A 9,578-nucleotide genomic window follows, 5' to 3' on the forward strand; every position below is an offset into this window, starting at 1 on the left:
ATGGATGGATGGACGGAGAGAGGAGAAGAGAGATGTGTTTTACACAGCAATCTATTCTGCTAGTGTTGGGGGTTAATGACTATTGCCAAAGATAAGTGAATTATCAAAGCTGTTGCTCTTGCCTCGACTCAAAATCCATCACATTGCATCGTCGTCTAATTAAATACGTAAGTAATAAAATTATATTTTACGACAATTTAAGATTGATATGCTTTTTGTCTTTAATTCGCAGTGACTTTGATCCATGCATACGCTGAATGCCTCTGTGAACTTTAATGTTAAATGGCACTCTAGGCAGCAAATGATTATTATGCGTTTAATCCTAATGTTTGTTTCACGTGAAATGTTCTTATAATTATTGTGATCAAATATTATAATTACGTGTGAGCTACGAATAAATAAATCTAAAGTATCCGCAGATCTATTTGGCATGTGATATCGTTTTTTTTTTGTTTGTTTGTTTGTTTGTTTTTAAATCAAATTAATATTATTTTAATTCTTTTTCCAAACCTATCTAACATACCATTATAATAAATATTTCAGGTTTGCTATCTCTAGGCCTAATCTACAGTATCTCTAATACAGATTACACACCAAAGCGATTTCAATCTGATTACCAAATTAGGGTTTTAGTCTAAATCCCTTTAAATCTGATACTGTTGACTAGAGAAGTTCAACAATCCCATCGCGTAGGTAACGATCCCGTCCTAAAAAGGAGTTTTAAACCTTATTTGACAACAAATGCAGCTGCCCCTCTATTTTGGAAGATATTAGGCGAAAATGAATGCAAATCTGTGTTCAGAAGCCATCTGGCCGGAGACTGGAGAATCAGCTGCTCGCCTGAATCCATCTCGGCTCATTTCTGAGGCTCATCTGGAGCCCGGAGCCAAAGCGTGCAAAATGCGCTCTTTAATTCACCAACTTTCACTTTCACTCGTCGACGTTTGAAAATAAAGTGCGCGACAAATTTATGTTTTATGACATACACAAAAAAATCCGGCGCGTTTATACTGAAACCGATTTAATTGCGTTTTGCGTTTCGCAAGTGTCAGATGTCAGTTTTTGTTATGCAAAAAAAAAAAAAAAAAAAAAAAAAAAAAAAGAGCAGACTAAAAGAGCAGCTAAAACAAAATAGGGGAATATGATTGCAAACATAATAATAATATTTTTGTTTATTAAATGTTTACGCCTTTAATATTATCGTTAATTGTTGACGACAATAAAAACTTGATACATTATATGTTCTTCAGATCAGTGTTTTGGTTTATGGGTTCTTTTTTTTTTTTTTACACAACAATCTGTCTAAAAGAACCTTAAATATTCTACTATGACAAAATAAAGCTTTTTGGTTCTAACCGGAACCTTTATTTTTTAAAGTGAACGCCGCGGATTGAGCTCTATTCTGTCTGCCCATGTTAGATCTTATTTGGGGAGATGTACTAACCGAGAGCGCAGGACAAAGGAAAAGTTAGTCATGCAGAAGGTGTGTGTGGGTTTGAATAAGATTTGTTCGGCGTTGCCAAGACCTCCCGAAGAAACGACCCTCCTCCTTATTGTGTGTGAAGTGTTCCTTTTGTGTGAATTTACGGGGTGAGGCTCCAATGATCCCCAACAAATTTGCATTTAAATAGCGACATCAACCGATTCGCGTGCCACACACCAGTGGCTTTCCCAGATGTCAAGGCAAAGTCAGTCAGATGGCCAGTGCCCAGATGTCCCCTCCACGCATCATACCAGCGCACCACGACTTTCCTATTTGCATCTTTGCGCACGGCCAGATCTTTTAATCTTAAAGGTCTGGAGTAGAAATGACACCTGCAAAACTCTAGAGAAGCTGGAGGAGAGGCATGGCTATAATAGAATTGCTTGAAAAGAGGCTGAAGGCCTGTCTGTCTCCAACATCACAGAAAAGCGTTGACATGTGCGTTCGGGCTGGTATTGGCATTGAGACATGAAATTAAATTAGCAGTGCTGAGATTCTGGGTTGCGTAAAATCGGACAACTGACCACTCAGAGAGCACGTCATGTAGTGAAAGGCGTGAACCAGCTCATCATAACTAATGCAGGGATGCTGAAAGATGATTTACCTTAGGAAAATCAATCCGAGAGCACAAGTTTCAGGGGGTTAAGCGCATCTGCCAGCTCCACACGTTGGTTAATTTTCACATTTGCGTGCTCTTATGCTAAGACTCGAAAATTATTATTATTATTTTTTAAATTTGTGAGGGGTTTATCTAAAAGGGAATGTGAGAGAGAAAGAGAGACGGAAATCAAAGATGCGTAAACGTCAGAGCATGAATCAATCATTCGTCTTTGCATTTTTAAACTGTTGCATATGTTCCCTTCGCCTTAATCATGACAACTAATTACAGCGTTAATGATCAGAAAAGGGAAAAATGAGGGCAAATAAAATCTTGATGAATTATGTGCATTGCTTTTAGAGTCAAGTCATCATTTCCGTTACAGTTTATTGTTGTTTCTGGCGCCATTATATATAAAGTTGTGCTTAACAAGCGCAGATAAATCATGTTGGCCATTTTATTATGTGTTTTATAATGATACAACTACAAGTTAATATACTTTTAATTTACCCTTTTCCATTTGTAGCGGGTTGAAATAAATAGACAAAAGCAAATAGAATGAACATATAAATAAAATGTGAATAAAAATATGAATAAATGATAAATTAATAGTAGAAAAATAGACAAAATTATGCTTAATTATTTAGCTCGTCTAAAACATCATTAACAATATGACAAATCTCAATCTTTCTTTCTCAAGAATGAATTTGAGCATCAGCCTAAATGAATAAAACGTGAAAATATCTGAATTTGTTTTCCGGAGGAAACTGCAGGAGCTTTTTTGGCGGAGCAGCAGCGTTTAATCTTTGAGAGAAATTTGATGAAGAGCGCCTCCTTTCGACGCATCTGTGGAACAGCGTTTGAGATCACAGCACAATTAAACGGGGAAGAAGAACTCTAATCAATAGCCTAACATCGATCAAAGATGAGCCAATCCGTTTCTGATTTTCTTTTAAAGAGTGCCACAATTTATCACCTCACAACTGTCGTGCAGTAAACATCAAATAGTTGGGAACGACTTATAAACAAAAGGCGAAGTCTAATATAGTTATCAAATTTATAAACCTCATTTCGCAGATTAGAAATGTCCTTTTTCATGCAGAATAAATTAAATACACGCTTTTAACAAATAAATAAGCTACACGATGATGTAGCTGTATAAAAAATAGAAAAACGCCAATGAAAGTATAAGACGCGCTGTCGTTTCCAATATCTGCTGATGCTTTTATTTGCAGACAAAAAAATCTCCATATCCAGCAGCATCAGTATTATACAGAAGCACAAAGTGCATGTGCTGCAAAATGCATGTGTTATTTCTGTGTGAAACAGATCGTGCTGAGGGCACCTTCACTGTGAAAACAGGTTTCGATTAGGTAATTTTAGATATTGTAATTGGCTTTAATTAAACATGTATCGCGCTAATTAACTCAGATTTTTGCTCAGCCGCTGGGACTCTCGTGTCGGCTTTGATACAGTCGAGCAGATGTCCCAATACAACTCCAGTGACAATTACAAACTTCAGTTCTCTGGAAACGACTTCAAACCTTATATGCTGCCTGACGACATTAAACAGGTCACCGTTCATATATGTTCAACATTTATTTCTTTTAATCATAAATAGCCTAATATTATTATTTTTTACTTATGTAGCTTTTATTCTGATTCTATGTTTCGAAATTTACATTACAAATACGAGTCCAATCTGTTCTTATAATATTTACATTTATATAAAATAATATGTAATATTATTATTATTAGCGTTGTTGTTTTATTATTGTTATTAAAATATATAAACCGATTTAAACGTATATAAATAATAACAACATTGATAATAAAATTAATTGCATCAAAAGTTAAAATTCTAATAAATGATGAATTTTAGATTGATAAAAATGTATGATTATTAATAGCGAACCACAATAATACCACTATTATCCTAAAGTTCTTTCTTTGTGTGTCAGTGTAACAAAGATCGTGATTCACAGCTGATATTAAATGAAAACAGCAGAACATGTGAAATGGGCTGGTTATGTCGAGGTTGCCATATAATAATTAGCATTTTCATTCTGCTGCTGAAATGAAGAGGGAGAGAGAGAAAGAGCCCGAGGCGCAGCTCCAGGCAGCACCTATAGAAAGAAAGGAGCGGAGAGCCATTCTACACAATTAACATGTAAAATATCCAGTGGAAATGGGCTCTGAAAAGAGACGGAACGGGTCAGCTCCACCTCATTTCAGCAGATCCCGTAAACTCTCGTGATTACAAAGTTTACCGGAGTAATTAACGGCGCGGGGCCGTCAGCTGCACCTGCGCTCGGGGCCCCTACACACACAGTGACAGTGATAGAGATTATTTCCACACTCTCGGTATTAAACAGCTCACCCTGCAATGAGATCGTCACCAGCAGCACGTCCTTCATGAGACGTGATTGACCTACTTTCTCCCAGTTATTTTCACAAATCAGACGCTCGTTGGGAGCTTGAACATCTGGTAACCGAGAGGAAGAGCCACCGGTCTGTCTATTCAGGCCTTTCTATAGGAGCTCAGTCACTTCTGCCCCTGTAGGTGAGACGATCTCGGGCTTTTCTGGCACGGAAAGGACCATTATGTGGTGCCATTGCCCCACCTACAGGCCTGAAGGGTAAAAACAAACACCCATAGTCTGAGCCTGAGGTCAGGGGCTGCATCTGCTGAAGAATAGAATAGAATAGAATAGAATAGAATAGAATAGAATAGAATAGAATAGACAACAGATTATGCTGCATGCATGTGTAATTGTTTATAGTCATAATTCCTTTTTCCATTTAGGTCATTTGCCTTTTACGTTTTTAATCTTTCTTTTTTTTAATCATCTATTCAATAACTATTTAGAAAAAGCTTCCCTATGTAAAATGCAGTAACTACACTTATGGAACTGATAAAAATGTCTATTTTCTCTCACTATAAAAAAGAATTGTTGGTTTAACTTAAAAAAAAGTAAGTCACCTGGTTCATTGAAATTAAAAATTTGAGTTCACACAATGAAGGCGATTGGTTTAATCAACAGAAACTCAAAATATGATGTTATCTGAACCACATTAATTATTGAAGTTGATTTGGCAAAAGAAAACATATTGTGGTAACAAATCATGAAAATATTTTTTTTTTTACAGTGCTAAAATAAGTTGTCTACAAATGTAATAAAAAGATAAAGATATAAATATTTTCATTTCAATAATACAAATACAATAATTATGTATATTATTAAAATACATACATTTTAATATAGCATGCCATGTTGAGTCAAGAACATTGCAGTCATAAATTAAACTGCATTATGAAAAGTTGGGTGTTGTTAGTTAAAGCTACAGGATTACAGATGTTTCTTTAGGAAACACCAAACCAACGTTTGCTCTCAGATTAAGCTGCCAAATAAAACAAAATCTCACTCAGTTGCCCGCTATTCTCACAATGGATGAGGCAAACCGTGACGCAACAAGACTAGTAAATGTAGTCCGCAATTTATCATTCGGAACTTCCTGCTATTTCCTGAGAGCACATCACCCAAACACTCCACATGACAGAGTCAAAAAGGTCAACGCTATGAAATGAAAACTACGGAGGAAAGAAATTGAAAATGTGAGAAATGACAACTCGTAGCACGAAGCGGGACTGTTAGTGACTGCCTTGCTGTATCAAAATGAAATTCCCCAGCTGCCAGCTCTAATAGGGAGGGTCAACAGGTCAAAGTTCACACAGCCCCTTATTGCTGTGTTACGTTGCAGTTTAAATTCCCAGTGGCCCTGGCGTAAGAGTGGAGGCGCACACTCACTTAGAGACGTGTCTTACATCCACATAATGGCAGGTCAGATTGTATCCAGGTGCATTATTAGCCCATACATTTTTAATTGAGTTACCTTAATATTGATATAGAGTCTGGTTGTTCGTCTTCCTGATGTCAACTGCATATCAAGCTTGAATAGTTTTAATAGTATTGCTTAGAAAAATATAAATTCACACCCAAGGGCCATTATTAATTTCACAAATGAATAAATGCAAGAATTTAAACTCTAAGAAAACACACTGGATGGTGAACGAATGGCTTTGTCTAAAAACAGACTACAGTAGTGACAAGTCCCACAGCTGTAGAGATGGGAATGCAGTCTAAGTGTGTGTGTGTGTGTGTGTGTGTGTGATTTCTTGGTAAACCCCATTGTGGAGATAAAATGCCTGCACAAAGAAAGTAATACCGGTAATTTTTTGTAATTTTATGAAGAAAACAGCTAAAAAATCATATGTTCTCTGTGATGGTTTATAGGGTATATACAGTTTGTACAGTATACAATTCATTATGGCTATAGAATGTCTCCATAAAACATGTGTTTTACACTATGTTGGGAAAACTCAGTCTTCTGTGGTTTCTTTCTACTGTATCTCTGCCCTGAACAGATTCACAGTTTCATTCTAAAGATGCTCGACGCCGCCCACATGCATAACTGAACCTTTAATCACACAGAGGAAGCAAACAAACAGCCTCTTCAATGATATTCCTCAAAAGATGGAGATGAAAACAGCTACTGGAATTATTTATTTCCTAAACGCTGCATTTTTAAGTGCAGCAAAAAACATCAGATGTGGATTCCTAGAAATTACCACACTGTAAAAATAAAAAAGAGCTGTTGGTTTACCTTAAAAAAAGTCATTTACCTGGTTGCCTTAAAATTTTGAGTTCATTGAAATGAAAAAATTATCTCACATATCTCAGAGGAACTTTTGTGGAATAGTGCCAATCCAAGCTGTCAAACATAGTGGGCAAAATATAAAGTGGGGTCCAAATGTTTGAATTTTCGGTTACAATTTATTTTAATGTGCCATTGTTATAGTGTAATTATATATTTAAGTACAGAGTAATATTAACTAACAACATGCACATATTCTAGGGTTAGGGTAGGATAAGGGTTTGGTTGAGGGTTAGTTGCATATCATTATGCATAATTTACTGTTTTTACTATGATAAGTGCATGTATCATGTGTAACAAGGACACTGTAACCGAATTTTCTAATTTAGTCCAAAGTTTAATGACCAGAAAAACAATTTTATGAATTTCAGAATGTCTTAGTGTCATCCATTTGCTTTAAGCTAAAGAATCTTGTAAGAAAAATCAAATTCTAAGAATGATTAATGTCTCTAATTTGCTTGCATTTGATTAGTGACCTAGAAATAGTGGTGAAGTTTTTAATTTTGCATCATAATGTTTATTAAAATACTTGGTTTAAATTTAAATGAAAAATAAATCACATACTTTCAATGTGCTCTCAGAGTTTTGGACCCTATTCTGTAGCTCAGTTTATTAAAGGGTGTGTCCATTACAGTTTATCAGACTGATTCCTATAATGAAACACAAGAAAACGGCCCAGCCATCTCAGATTAAAGGTTTTTCACTGGATGTTTGTGTTGCTGTAAATCCGTATGCAGTACGTTTTGACAGATGCTGTCAGAGAATCTAAGAGCTGAGAATTTCCTGCAGATTTCATAAAGAGAAAGAAAAAGGCAGAGAAAGTAAGAAAGGAAACCTGCTCAGATGGAGAACGTGAGGATCATTCTGATGTGTGAACTCTACATTATTAACAGACAGAAAGATGAAGATGCAGCCGTGAAAAAAAAAGGAAAAAAAAAAAAAAAAAAACACCAAGTAAATGCTTAAAATAAGTGCTGTTAGCTCGGCACTGTGTACCGGGACCACAGAGGTGAAAAAACTGTGAAAAAATTCACAGAGCTTTAAATTAAACAGTGAAATGCAACATCTGTGTTCAAAAACCTTTTACCCCCAATTTCACATGTATTGTTTTCTCTCTTTTTTTTATGTGTGTGTGTGTGTGTAAGTACGTGCAAAAGTTTGAATAGATTGTAGACATTGAAATGCTTGACTCATTTCCACTTATTTAAAATGGAAGGGAACGAACAACGACGTGATTGTGGTGAACACAACGCCTTGTGAAGAGCCGCCCTAGTTTCTGAGCTGCTCTGCGAGGAAGAGGGTGTGTTGGAAACAGCATATGGAGGGCATGTTTGTTAGTGCGCCGCTGATAAATGGATTAATTGGTTAGATTAGACTGCCAAAGCTTTGATCACAGAGACCGCGCAAAGAAATGTGTTTATTGTTTATGATGATTTTGTTCATTGAGCTGTAGCATGGGCTAAATATGCAATAAATATAATTGATGCACTCATGTGTACTTGTTATTTCCTATTTGGAGCAGAAAATAAATGCATAACTCATTGTGAAATGGTTCTGAATGTGAAATATGGGCAGTAAAAGACTTCTGTTATCAGAATGTGCTTCATTTTAAGGTCTTTTCACAGACACCAAAACCTCAGTTTCACTCATCAAATCAGATTATAAACAAACTAAACTGCTCAGATCATTTAACATTTGACAACTTCAACTTCAGCAAAAACACAATTTAGAAAAAAAAACATATTAAACAAATATACTTTTCTATAAAAAAGGACACGTATAACTTATCAGCTTACATAAGTGTCAACTTGAACTTGACTTAGCCATTTAACCACCTTTTATACAACCAAACTGATTCATGTACTTTCATCAAACATGATGAAATGTAGAGAGAATATAATTCTATAGAATTCAATGAATCCAATGCTTTTACTCACTAATGTTTGTACTGTTGTCTTCCCTCCAAAGTGATGTCACTTCCAGTTTGATGATGTCATTAGAGGGTGTCTGTAATTTCAAGGGATTTTACAAAAGATTTTTAGGATGACAAGTTACATTGATCACTTGAAACAATATTCCCAAGCACACGTTTTGTTTGTAATAAAGAAAAAAACAACAGGAATAATTCATAGTGCACAGTTTCTTTTCTAATTAAAATTGTATAGCATTTGGGTTACAAAAACTGTATAAAAATTATAATCATGATTCAGAAATTTAGCATGCTAAAACCACAAGCTTTTTTAAGTATAGGCTAATATTCACTAGGGGTGTAAGGATATTCATACTAAACCGAAAAACCACAATACACCACCCACGGTGTACCGAACGCGCCTGCCCAGCCCTGGCCCACTGGATCTACAGCGTTGTAGCCTAACCACCCAAAAAAATCGCAATAACCTCAGCGTTTTGTTACTTTCGATAAGAAACAAAGTGTCATATTTCCAATTCAGTCCATTTTATCACGAAATTCAAACAAAAAATGCCGTTTTGACGGTCTTTAACGTGGCATGACAGATCACTGTACAGGCGCCTCATTTCAAGCTGCAGGCGGAGCGCGAGTAAACGCGATCATCTCTTCCTCTTTATGGAATAAACATGAATGAACACCTGAAGGTATGTTAAAAGATGAAGTACAGCTTACTGAAACATTTAGTATCCCGTGTAATCGCTCAGTTAGTGTTTCAACGGCGGAAAGGCGTCAATAAAACAGCTTGCAAAATGTAAACATTGTGTCATGTAGAATTTACCTCAGAGGAGTCCACAGAGCGGGAGTTTGATTGA

Source organism: Megalobrama amblycephala, linkage group LG20 (assembly GCF_018812025.1).
Source record: "Megalobrama amblycephala isolate DHTTF-2021 linkage group LG20, ASM1881202v1, whole genome shotgun sequence".
NCBI classification, from domain to species: Eukaryota; Metazoa; Chordata; class Actinopteri; order Cypriniformes; family Xenocyprididae; genus Megalobrama; species Megalobrama amblycephala.